General features: G+C 34.4%; 1 long non-coding RNA gene across 1 annotated transcript in view; it reads left to right on the top strand.

Annotated features, from left to right (window-relative positions):
• Positions 1–7826: 7826 nt before the first annotated feature.
• Positions 7827–14063, top strand: part of LOC101678617 — a 46753-nt gene continuing 40516 nt past the window's right edge. Inside the window, exon 1 of the long non-coding RNA XR_198792.2 lies at positions 7827–7893. This is a non-coding gene — a long non-coding RNA (uncharacterized LOC101678617). The remainder of the gene's footprint in view (positions 7894–14063) is intronic.

Raw genomic sequence — 14063 nt, 5'->3', positions numbered from 1 at the left:
AGGGGTGAGGGGTGTCTGGGTGGCTCAGTGGGTTAAAGCCTCTGCCTTTAGCTCAGGCCATGATCCCAGGGTCCTGGGATCGAGCTCCACATCTGGATCTCTGCTCGGCAGGGAGCCTGCTTCCTCCTCTCTCTCTCTCTGCCTGCCTCTCTGCCTACTTGTGATCCTTCTCTGTCAAATAAATAAATAAAATCTTAAAAAAAAGAAGAGAGAGACAGAGTGAACCTCAAAGAGGATAAACAAATAATAATAATAATAGCCACTGCCAGACATATCAAAACTTCCAAAAATTAAAACAAAGGAATAAACTTATAATCAGCTGAAGAATAAAACCTATCATGCCCAAAATATCCAAAGAATTCATAGGAATCAATGAAAAAAGGCAACTCAAAAGATGTCTTGAGATTTAAACCAGCATGTCAACAACAGCAATAAAAGATCATATTCAAATGACTGATAACTATATGAAAAGGTATGTATGTTTAGTAGTGATGATAAAAGTGCCAAGTTAAATATTGAAAATGCTAAGTGTTGACAAGTTGGTGCAAAAATTGGAACTTTCATACACTGTTGGTGTTTGTGTTCTTTGGTACAGTATGGAAAACTCTTTGACAGGATCTACCAAAGCGGTTCACATGCATACTTCACAATCCTGGAATTTACCCATTGTATATATCTACCAGATAGGTACCCATCTGTCCCCAAAGAATATTAAAAAGAAAGCTCATAGTAGCACTATTCTTAATACCCCAAAACTTCAAACAACCCACATCTCTATCAAATGATAAAGGAAATTGTGGCATACTAATTGAGCAGAATACTATACGGAAATGAGAAAGAACGAATTGTTGCTACATGCAATAACCGTATAACCCACAAACATAATGTCAACCAAAAGAAGTAGCCAGACATCAGCGTACAAACTATATTTTATTTCTATAAAGTTCAAAGCCAGATAAAAATAATGTATTTGTGAGTGTGGGCTTCTGGGGTATAGTAATAATCTCTTCAGCAGAGTTCTGGTAAGCAGCTGAGTTCACTATACTAGGATTCACTTCACTGAGCACTTACACATTATGTTCTGTAATTAGATGGTAGCTTTACAAAAAGTTTATAGTTTACGTATATGTTATTTTTGAAGTTATTTTTACTTCCCCACAAAATTATCAATCAATCTCTAATAGCAATTTCAGAGTCTCAGAATTGAAGTATGGACAAATCCATGTTAGGTTATGGAAGGGAGGAATAAAATATTACATGTGATGAAAGGTAGAAAGGTTTACAAAACTTTTTTTCTATTTCAACTTTAACCACTTCTTTAAGAAAAATGTCAAGGAAGATATTAATAAAAGCTGGGTGAAAGACTACTAACCAGTTTTCTAGTTAAGTAAATTTTATCACCAATACTGATGTCTTAGAATTCTCTTTTGGAGAAACTCTAGTATCACTCAGTCTTGTGTTAAAACACTTGGAATTGAGGCTTGACTATTTAATTTTTGATAAATCGTTTGTTGACTACATGGGGACAGGTTTGTCATTTTTTGATGATCTAACAAGAAATGAATTTGACATCTCTTTTTGTGAACTGCTATTTGTCATTATCCTGATTATTTTTTCTAAGTAAGATTTTAAATTGCCACATATTTTGGAAATATTCCACAGACAGAAATCTTCATCAAAATAATTTCAGTGCCTGTTAAGGAAAGAAGGGAATACTATAATTTTCAGAACATAAACTGGAGCCAGAATTGCTCGGGGTGAAGGCAGCATGTGCTGTTTTCTCTGGACAGAGTCGGGATTTAACTGAAATACTCCCTGATGTTTTCCTATATTTCTGTATTAACATTAAAATGCAGTCAAATGTTAGTCTCAAAAGTTTATATTGTTTTCACTTAGACCACTGAAATGCTTTTTAATTTTTTGCCAATGCTATTAATACAGACTTTTTCCCTCGAAGTTATGTATATACATGGTTCAAACAATCAAATAGTAATAGTGAGGATATAGGAGAAAATAGAAGCCTCCTGCTCCATTGTGTATTGCCTTGGTTGCTGTTTTAAATTCTTTTAGCCAGCATTTATTTCTGTTTCTAAATCACATAATGTGGTTATATGTATATTTTTTTCATTTTAGCTATAACTTGATTTTCCTAGTGTGGAAAATGGTCATTTAGTTCTTGACCTAACTTCAACACACTTTTCTCCAACATGGTAACACGATTTGTAAATTTTTTTCACTCAGATTCAATCTCATCAAGAAAGCCATGAGTTTGGTTCTTAGGTGGTTTTCCTCTTCTCAGCGTTATCCCACACTTTGTTTTTTCTTTCTGCTTTCTCCCATACAGATGCTGATATCATGAAAGTCTTGTGACCTTCTGTGGGTTATCACCACCTACATGTATCTGGGAGTTTTGGAGTCTGTAGGGAAACCTTCTTACCCGGTTTTGTTGCAAACGTACATGGATTTGGGGGGTTGCAATTTAGTTGTTCTGTTTTTATGTGGTGATTTGGAAAGATAAAACGTCTCTTTTCATCTCCACTACCATGCTCTCTGTCCACTATCCCTAGATTTACATATAAAGCTAAGATAATAATACATGTTCCTAATTAATAAACATATAACAATTAACTTAGATCATAAATAATAGTAAATACTGTTATTGCAGGAAACATAGGATAAATCACTGGCATGGGACTTTTTTTTTAAAGATTTTATTTATTTATTTGACAGAGAGAAATCACAAGTAGATGGAGAGGCAGGCAGAGAGAGAGAGAGAGAGGGAAGCAGGCTCCCTGCTGAGCAGAGAGCCCGATGCGGGACTCGATCCCAGGACCCTGAGATCATGACCTGAGCCGAAGGCAGCGGCTTCACCCACTGAGCCACCCAGGCGCCCCGCATGGGACTTTATATAACAAAAAAGGAACTTTTCCCAATGAAGACTTATGTGATCATCACAGCCAAGGTAAAAATTTTCATCATAATTTATCTTCTGGAATTTAACACATGATGACTCAGATAATTGTCACATATAGACATAATTTATCTTCTCTTCTCAATTGTATGCTCATGAATGTTAGTGGTTATATGCTCTTTTTTTTTTTTTAAAGATTTTATTTATTTATTTGACAGAGAGAGATCACAGTAGGAGAGAGGAAGGGAAGAAATCACAGAGAGAGGAAGGGAAGCAGGCCCCCTGCTGAGCAGAGAGCCCGATGTGGGACTCGATCCCAGGACCCTGAGATCATGACCTGAGCCGAAGGCAGCGGCTTAACCCACTGAGCCACCCAGGCGCCCTGGTTATATGCTCTTATATGCTCATCATACTGACACCCTAGCACTAAGCAAAAGTGGCACTAATGCTGACTAGTAAATGTTGAATGAATTAACAAATAAATGAACACATGAGTTGATTAAAAATGATTTTTCTTTGATTAATAGTAAATTCTCACACATCTATGAGCAGGTAGGTTACCTATATGTCTTGGACTTATCTTGTGTGAAAATCCAAATGCACATTAGTGAAATATTTGCTCTCTTGATATATGACCTCCTACTTTCTCTGAGTACAGAGATTCCCAAACAACTGGATAGGTGTTATGTTACAGGGAAGAATTAAGAGAGGAGAGAACTTACTCTATTTTCTTCCTGGAGACATTACAGAACAGGACTGAGTTTGAAATTAGATTGTGGAAGTAGGCTCCTTTCCAGTTCCTCCTGTGTCAGATCTTCACAAAGTAGCTTTATTATTCTGTTCAAAGCCAGTTATCCCTCCATCAAATACACACATAATAATAACACATGTATCTAAAATGTTACCTTTAGGGGCGCCTGGGTGGCTCAGTGGGTTAAAGCCTCTGCCTTCCGCTCAGGTCATGATCGCAGGGTCCTGGGATTGAGCCCCACATTGGGCTCTCTGCTCCGCAGGGAGCCTGCTTCTCTTCCTCTCTCTCCGCCTGCCTCTCTGCCTACTTGTGATCTCTGTCTGTCAAATAAATAAATAAAATCTTTAAAAAAAAAATAAAATGTTACCGCTACCGGATGAGAAAAATTAATTTTCCATTATGTGATGTTTTAATCATTCTTCCTTGAGATCATAGGACTACTGCTAGTACCATCCTTAATTTTAAAAATGTGATTAGTTTATTATTCTGTCATACTTATAGGACAAACAAGTTAAAAAAAAAAGAAAAAGGAAGTACATGGGCTCCTAGGGAAAGGTAGAAGATGTCTGCTGGAGGGTGGATATGGTTCTAAATGAACCACATATTATGATGAAAGAATTTCAAGGAATCTGGAATCAGAGAATATGGCAACCAGAGAGGGCCTTAGAACTCATCTGTTAGAAAACATTATTTACAACTTATATTTTGAGGCCTAGAAAGATTAAGTAACTACATCAAAATTTCACATGGAGGCAGAACTGAAACTAGAATCTGGACCTACTGTTCAATGTTTCTTCTCCTTCATTTTCTGAATTTATCCCATAGCAAATATGCTTTGATTAAATTTCTGGTCTAAATTATTCATGCCTGAAAGGCTGACAGAGAATATTCCAGAAAAACTTCTATAGCTGTCAGATAACAAAAAGTCTGAGAAAGTCCACTGAGTTTGAGAAGAGTGCTCAGTGCCATCTATGCTTCCCTCTTGGCTCCAAACTACAAAACTCAACTTCTCCCTGAAATGTTCTAATGTTGAACAGAAAATTCTATTAATTATAGTTCTCAAATGGCATCACTTAACAATTATCTTTATCATGCTTAGTCCCAAAATACAGTAAGTAATCCTATCATCCCCCAGTCCAGGCATAGACCTAGACAGCAATAGTTGGTTACAGTTCATATGTATTTTCTCTTGATTTTTATCACTTCTTCTAACAGATGTTTTATATATGTAGCATTAACCTCATGGAGTTTGAAATCTAAAAAGACAGATTCTCTCAGCTTTAAAAACAATTATCATTCCACTCACAAAGATCATGTTTATTTGGCATACTTGTGACCACTAAAAAAAATATATATGCATTTTAAAGGAGAATACTTACTTTTTAAATCATGACAAATGTTTAGAATTTACAACACAGCTAAAATTTTATTCTCCATTTTAAGGTAAGCTATTCAACTGGATAATTTATGCTATTAAAATATTGCACAGATGATCCATGGTTCATCATGGTTTTATTTGCTTTTCTTAACACAATCTTAAATGTTTCTTTAACTCATTTCTATTTTAGAATCAATCATATTATTGCTACAGCCCAGAATGAAAAACAATAAATATCTTGATAAAGATTAATATTCTTGATATAGATTAATACTGAAAGAGTTTACATCATTTTCCTTTTCTCTGTTTTTCTTAATGTTTTAATTTTTCTCATTCAAACATGATTCTTCTAAAATTCAAAAGTACAAATCAACACTACAACTTATGCTATTCTCACTTTCCAAATTTCCAGTCTATAAATAACCACAATTAATATTTTTGTAGGTATATTTAAACATCATAATCATAGGCAAACATATGTGTGACATTTCCCTACAAATGGGGTCCTACTATATACATGAATCTCTAACTTGGTAACCTACTTACCTCTACTTTGAGGACATATTTATTGCAATGACCTCATTTTGTATTTCAATAGCAAGGATACTTTAAACTTTAATTTAATGGCAGCTAAAGGTAAGTTGTTGAAGATACTTGTAGTAGAAGAACATGTTATTGAATGTGAGCAATTAGAAAGTTTCAATTTAGTTGACCATTCTTTCCATATTGGAAAACTGACTGGATTTGGAATAATGATGTTAAAAAAGATTACTTTACATCATAAACACTAATCCCAAGCTATCTCTTTCTCAAATCTAAATTGATGTATTTCATGTTGAATCTGTGTTCCCTTTTGAAAATTTTCCTGGGGTTCTTTAGATAATATCAACCTCATCACTAAAATCTGAAACTTGGTCAATGGCTTACTACATCCAGAAATGGAGCGCAAGAAAACATGGGAGACGGTGCCATTGATGAAAGAAGACCCAGGGAAGGATACTTTCATCTTTTAGAGTTGAAATCTTATTAGTACTCTTGTCAGAAATCTTATTAGTACTCTTGTCAGAAAAGAAAAGGAGGTAAAAGAAAATCAGATCAGTGCCATTAGTCATTAGTCGATGGACCAACTGGTGAACTGGTATACTGCTTTTAAGCATTCTTTTTGCTTTTATCGTGAGGAGAATTTGCCAATGGCCAGAGAATCTGGCAACTACTTAGTGGCTGGCATGATGAAATTGCTGGGCTCCTAATGGAGATTATTCAATTCTGAAAAGTGATACAGAAACTGTGAACAGAGTTTCACAGCCAGGAACTCCCCACTCTCAATTGAAAAGCAACTCCATATTTTTTTTTAACATAACTAATCTTATTATACCCCTTTTGTAAATACTTGTTTTCATGTCATTCAGCTAAATCAAAGCTCACCAGGTTAAATTGGAAAATTAAGGGAAAACATATTTTCTCATCATATAGATGTCCTCAAATTGCCCAATCTCATTTAGAATATTTTTAGTGTATGTAAAAATGTACTCTGGCCATTATTTTTAAAAGATAGAACATTCCAGAAATCCCCTGGTAGAGATCATGTTATTAACCAATTGGTGCAATGTATACAAGAGACATGGGATTATTTGTATAAAAACTTACAGCCAAAGAATTTATGGCAGTAATATAAACTCATGAATGTCCTGTTCTGCCGGGGGGAATTCTCTGCAGTAGCTAGATGACTGATGATGTGGCAGAGTGCGATAACAAGTACAGCTGCTCCTATAAAAAAGAAATCATAACAAGCTAAAGAATAAATCCTCCATAAGAAATCTCTTAAAGTGACAATCCAGTTTACTTATTTTCCTGTAATGGGATTCTATCATCTACTTTTCCCACTCAATGTACAATTAAGCGTACAGTATTTTTTGTCCTCAGTCTTCAAATGCTGCCAATAAGAGAATTTTATAAATGTGGCATTTTAAGCTAATTTTACAAAGTAATAATATAGACTGAAGAAAACTGCACCAAACATGCCGGTCTGTGACACATACATTCAAGGAAAGCTTTTTCAGATAAAACCAGAAAAATGTATCATTAGTAATAGAAGGATCCATGTTTCTTGAGTTTGCTGTAAAATTTGATGACTCCATATCAGTCTGGGGGATCCCAGGGTATGAAGTATTTTGAACCTTTAAAGTTATGAGTGAAAATTCTCTTCATGCATATATCTTATGAACAGAAAACTAGGGGATTTATATATATATATGTATATATATATATACTTAATGAAGTATATAATATTTTATTTGATAAAATATGGATTTTATTAAATAAATATACAATATTTTAATAGATTATATAACTATTTATATTATATATATTTATATATAATATATATATTTATATATTTAATATTTAATAAAAATATATATATAAATTTTGACTTTTTGAAAATCTTGGGCTGGTTATAAAAAATGCATACTTAAGTATTCCCTATAAGATCTGAGTACCAGTATTTGACTTCCCACCATTAACAGTGCAAATCCAACCTCTTCAATTTTACTCTATTTAAGGTTAATTTAAAGTTTAATTCTGAAGGAGACTTATATAAATATTCTCTTTATAACTGTCAAAATATGTTTGGCTGGGGTAAGAATTAAAATGTTACTATTAATTTTACCTGGTCTCAATTATGATGCAATAATGATTAAGACTTGAACAAAGCAATGTGATGCTGCCCAAACCAAGGGAACAAACTGCAGGGGTTATAGCAGTAGAGGCTGGAGTACTCAGTAAAGCTGCCAACTTCCAAACAGAGGGTGGAGGTAAACTTTCTACATACCAGCAACAGATACTCTAGTGGAGGTAGGATTGAGAATGGCTGTATCCATTCATTTATCCAGTTTAAAAAATTCTCTTCACTTGCATACCTTGTAATAGTTGTTATAAATGACTTTACATTGCACAAAATTTCCTCCTTTATCCTCAAACATGTTAAAAGGAGATATATTACTATATGTTAACAATAATCTTCAATTTTAGATAATTTCTCAGCATCCTCACTATGAACTAAAATGCTCTCCTAGTCAAAGTAATTTGATTTTACCATGCTACACATTAGTTTGACACCTATATATATGTGTGATTTTTTTAAGCTCAATATATGTAATATGAAGGGTAACCACATATTCCAATTCACCAAGGTCCTACTTTCTAATTGTTATCTTAACATAATTATTACAAGTATCCCTTTCACTCTCAAACACCTTTGGATGATTAAATCATATGGTTACCCTGGCATGAATACATACTTAGATATTTTTGGCTCCTTTATATTTATCTGACTTTTCATCTCAGAATGTAAGCAACTTGCTTGTAAGGCTGTAGTCTTTGATATATATGAAAATACTCACAGAAAACAAGAGTCATCTGAGCTATGGTAGTATGTGTTAAAAATTCCATGTTAATTATCACGTATTACTGCTTCTAGTAAAAAAAATAAAAATAAATAAAAACCCAACTGTAAATATGCTGTAAAATCAGGTAAGGGAATCAGGACATCTCAGATAGGGGTGTATAAGCTGCCAGGTTATCTCTCTTTCTCTCTCACACACACACACACACACACACACACACACATATGAACACATGGTAATGGGAATAGAAAGTGATTTCGTTTCTACTTTTTAAGACTTATTTATTTATTTGAGAGAGAGAGAGCACGCACAAGTCTTGGTGGGGGATTGGGGGGCTAGGCAGAGGGAGAGGGAGAGAAAGAATCCCAAGCTGACACCCCGATGAGCACAGAGTCTGAAGGTGTCAGGACTCTGAGATCATAACCTGAGCAGAAATCATGACCTGAGCAGAAATCAAAAGTTGGATGCTTAACCTATTGAGCCACTCAGGCACCCCAAAACTGTTCCCTTTTCTAAGCATCAACTCCAACAAGATCATTTTGGTAAAAAAAATTCTGAGGAAGTGTTTCATTCAGATGAGCTATATAGATTCAATCTCAGACCAATGGACCTTAGAGAATCATCTCTTCCTATAATATTTACCAAGGAAAAAAAAAAAAAAGGAATTGAGGGGAGCCAGGTTACTCAGTCAGCTGAATGCCTAACTCTTGGTTTCGGCTCAGGTGGTGATCTCATGGGTCATGGGATCAATACCTTCATCAGGCTCCACACTCACTGGGGAGTCTGCTTGAGATTCTTCCCCTCTGCCCCTCCACCTGCTCATGTGTGTACTCTCTCTCTCTCTCTAAACAAATAAATAAATCTTGAAAAGAAGGAAAGGACAATTGAATGATTTTCCTTAGGCACTAGTCAAAGCTTCTGAACACAGAAGGTTCATGGTATATTTCCCATAAACAGTAAGTGCTAAATATGTGGTGAATGAATGAATGAGGTATAGATAACATTTTTATCTTATATTTCCATTTTAAACTTAGAATTTTTCCCAACAAAAAATAACTGTAAAATATGCATTAGTTCTATATTTCTTTGTTGTAATGTAAATTAAATAAACTTCATTTGGACTTACTGTATATTAATCTTAAAATGATGATACCTGACAGAATGTTTGAGAATGAATTACAGAACATAAGGAGGAAAGTAAGGAGCTAGATTACAATGATCAACTACTTAGGGCTAAATATCATCCTAGATACAATTATTGAAAATTAAAGAAAATAGGTACAAAGGCTAGTCTATTTTTGCTGATGATTTTTCTATTTAAATTAATAAAGTACTGCCTTCTATCCTCAAAATTTGCTTGTAAGTAGTCCTTTAGAATCAGTTAAGAAGTTAACCAATTTCTGAAGAGGTTGTGTTAATGTAAGTGACATGTCAACACATTTATTTAAGATGTCTAAAAGAGGTATAAAGAAACCCCTTAATTTACTAAGAGAATTCATACTAAGTATACATACTAGTATGTATATATATATTTATTCTTTTACTGACAAGTAATAAATATAAATATAAGCATACTAATGCCATCTTAAAATTGAATCTCTAAGTTCCTAATGCTGTACTAGCTAATAGAACATCATCTCTTATAGTCAAATCTTACAAATAGGCTAACTGCAAATAGCTGGGTATGAATTACCTGGTATGTATTCTTTATATTTGAGTGGGAGTAAAAGTAAAATTGTCCCCATTCTCTACTGTTTTTCATTTCATGGATTTAGGGATATTATATGTTTTAGATAAATGATCATGTTTGAATTAAAACTGGGCTGTCCCTTTCCAATAAACTGGGTTCTATTATGGGATAGGGGATTTAAATTCTTATTTGGTTTGTGAAGTCTGCCTTGAGATTTTTCACTTTTGCTGTAGTTATTTTTTGGTTTGGAGTGTTGGTTTATTTCATGCTTAATTTTTCTGTATTTACCAGCTGAAAGGCCTGATTCATAATGAAGTGTCTGCAAGCAGTATGCACGTACCATGGGTTTTACTAGGTGGCTGCCAAGGTCTGCGTGCAAAATGGTCAAAGATAAAATGAGCCTTTTGAAGAATATTTGTTGGCATGGAAATGGAGATTGATGAGGAAATGTGTTTCCATAATGATAATATTAATGCTTTGCATTTATATAGCTCCTTTTCATAAAATCCTCAGAGCACTTCACCTCTGCCTCCATTTCCTGATATTGTCATATATTTTGAGTGGTTTTTACAAAACTAAGTTAGATAAAAGAGAAATGCTCCAAATTTACTATTTTTCAGACATCGGTAAGAGAACCACAGCCAGTCTTGGTCTAGGGAGCTATGAGGCATGGCATATAAATTGGTATATGGATTCAAACTTCTTCCATTTACAGACACAACTCTTAAACCTATATTCAAATTAGAAATACTAGCCTAAGTATCATTGTGTTGGGTCAGTAAGGATGAGAAACCTCCTAAAAGTGCCCAGATGCCTGAAGTCCAGAAAGATATAGGCTGGTTACACAGTTTATACCTCACAAATGGGGGCCTCGGTTTCCTTATCTATTTCCCTGGTAATTTTTCTTTGTCCCAACCCCGAAAGAAGTCTTCTTATAATGTTTCACACATGTGTACATCAAGACTATATGAATAGTTTCAAGAAACAAAACTCATACTGCAGCCAAATTCCCCAGAAACCGTGAACCCATAAAGAGCAATTGCTTGCAGCCAAAAGAAAATCCATCTAGCCTCAAAATTAACTATTGTTCAGCTGTTCGTTTTTTTTTTTAATGTACCACAGAATAAATATTTCATGAAATGAAAACTGTAGATTTTTTTCTACTTAGTGCTTGAAAAGGCCAATCAAAACCTTGAGAGGGAAGAAAAATCATATTGACATTTTTTTAAAGACGCTTTAAAAAAAAAAGATGCACAAAGAACTCCCATTAGGAAAACAGTTAATAATACCTCTTGGAACCTCTGAGTAAAAGGCAATCCTCTTGCAAACTCATCACCTTAGATGGAAAAGGTTAAAGTAATTTCACAGGAGCACACTACGAAGTCATGGTAAGATGAGGGGGAAAGAGGCATCTTAGCTCCCACGCCTGCTTTCCAACAGAGTCAAATTCTCTCCCAAGGGTATAGGAAAAACACCTGACCATTATCTGTTTTCCCAAACAGCTTTATTACACTATTATGCACTTTTTGCACGATTGGAATGAAAGATATTTCCTATCAAGGACAACTCTGCTTATAATTAACCTTGGGACTTATTTTTTCAACTCTAGAGATAAAGTTAATATGATGGTAAAAATCTTGTGCCAAAGGATCACAGGAGTATAAAAGTTGAAGTGAGTTCCCAGCCTAGCCAATCTAAATGTAAGAAGTCATTCCTTACCTTCTCTTGGGGCAAGGAAGTATACTATTGCCATGACCCAAAGGTCTTCTATTTTATTTGAATCTCCCTAGATAATTCTCTACTTGACCCATGTTCACAATGCAGATGGAAGTACTGGGAATAGAAGGCTTATGTTTATTAGCAGTAGGTCCATAAAAGGTGAAGTGCACTTTTTTGGGGTATTATAGATCACATTTGCAACAGTTAAGTAGGAAATGATGATTCTCTTTAATGAGACATTAGATTTATTTTCAATTCTTTCTCTAAAATTCACCTTCTTATGCAAATTTAGTCACACAGATTCTGTTTTTATATTACTAAACTGCACAGTGGACTGAAATTTAAAACAGAACAATAAAATGGAACCTTAAATTTAAGGAATGTCTGAAACTACTATTGATGCAAGCCAAAGCTTATAAAATAGCAGAAAGACATGGACAATGATCTACAGGGAGCAACACTGACTAAAAAGTTAAGTACAGCGATCTTCTATCTAACACTGACTAAAAAGTTAAGTACAGCGATCTTCTATCTATCGCAGGTGTCAGAACACTGGGGGCCTCGGGACAAATATGGCCCTCCTGCCTCCTATATTTGTAAATAAAGTGTTACTGGAACAAAGTCACATTCATTTGTTTACATATTGTCCATGAGTGCCCTCATCCTTACAACAAGAGTGTTGAATAGTCACAACAGAGACACCATGGTGCACAAAGCTGTAAAATTTCACTATTTGACCCTTTACAGAAAAGTTTGTCCACCTGATCTATAGACCATTTGTTTGCAACAAGACCAACCCTAGGCCAACCCTCTGATGATCTACTGAGCAAACTCTGCTCCAGGCTGTATATAGGCACAGATTTGTTTTGCTTATTTTTGAGTTTTATAGAGATGGAATTATGAGATTTATGTTATTTTTGTCTCCTTTTGGTTAAAATTGTGATTATGAGAATTATATTCTTTTGTGTAGATTTTTCTTTTTTCTTTTTTTTTTTTTTAAAGATTTTGTTTATTTATTTGACAGACAGATTACATGTAGGCAGAGAGGCAGGCAGAGAGAGAGGAGGAAGCAGGCTCCCCGCTGAGCAGAGAGCCCGATGCGGGGCTCGATCCCAGGACCCTGAGATCATGACCTGAGCCGAAGGCAGAGGCTTAACCCACTGAGCCACCCAGGCGCCCCAGATTTTTCAATTGTATTGTATTTCACTGAGTAAACAAACATGATATATGTATCTATATATGTATCTATATACTTTGGGAACATTACTGAACATGTCTTTTGATGTACATTTCTATGTATTTCTGGCAAATGTGTATCTAGTGATTAAATCACTGGGTCATAGAATATGCAAATTTCAGCTTTAACAGGTATTGCCAAAGTTTCATTTACATTCCCATGAACAATGTATGAGTTCCACTTACTCCATGTCCTTGTAGATCCTTTATAATACTAAAAAAATGGGGAGCAACCCTGGGAGGTGTATTATAACATGACATTTTAGTTTTAATTTGCATATCCCAGGTATATAATGAGATTGAGCAACTGTGTATGTCTATCATTTGGATACTTTTTTGTGAAATGACTCTGCAGATCATTTGCATAGTTTTAAAAGTGGATTACTGTATTTCTCTTATTGATTTGCAGAAATCACTTTATATTATAGATATGAATTCTTTATTGGACACATAAATACATATATAGTGAATATCATCTCTACTGTCCTCATAATCTAACTAATAATTTTTGATAAATAAGAGATCTAATTTTTATGTAGTTCAACTCATCAAATTTGTCTGGTTAGTGCACTTGATATCCATATAAGTAAATTGTAAATAAGTAAGTACCCCAAGACCACAGAGATATTGTTCTTCAATATCTTCTTTTCATTTTAGTTATTTTACTTTCCATTATTGGCCCATGCTTCATCTAAATTTGATAGTTGTATATCCCATGACATTGGGAGAAAGGTTCAATTTTAAAATTCCATATAGGCATCTAATTGACCCAGCCCATTTATAAAGTTACTCTTTTCATACTGCATTATAGATGCAACTTAGAAATAAGTCAGAGGACTCTCTATGTATAAATATTTATTTGGTCTCTTTGGTCATCCTTATACTAATACCACATTGTTTAATTTTGCTAACTTTATAACAAATCATTACATCAATTATTGAAATGCTACCACTTTCCCAAGATTATTTTTTGT

The sequence above is a fragment of the Mustela putorius genome, unplaced genomic scaffold, assembly GCF_011764305.1.
Source record: "Mustela putorius furo isolate JIRA1106 unplaced genomic scaffold, ASM1176430v1.1 tig00003845_pilon_pilon_pilon, whole genome shotgun sequence".
Lineage (NCBI taxonomy): Eukaryota > Metazoa > Chordata > Mammalia > Carnivora > Mustelidae > Mustela > Mustela putorius.
Note: the sequence above shows the minus strand (reverse complement) of the source record. Positions and strands in the feature narration are given on the sequence as shown.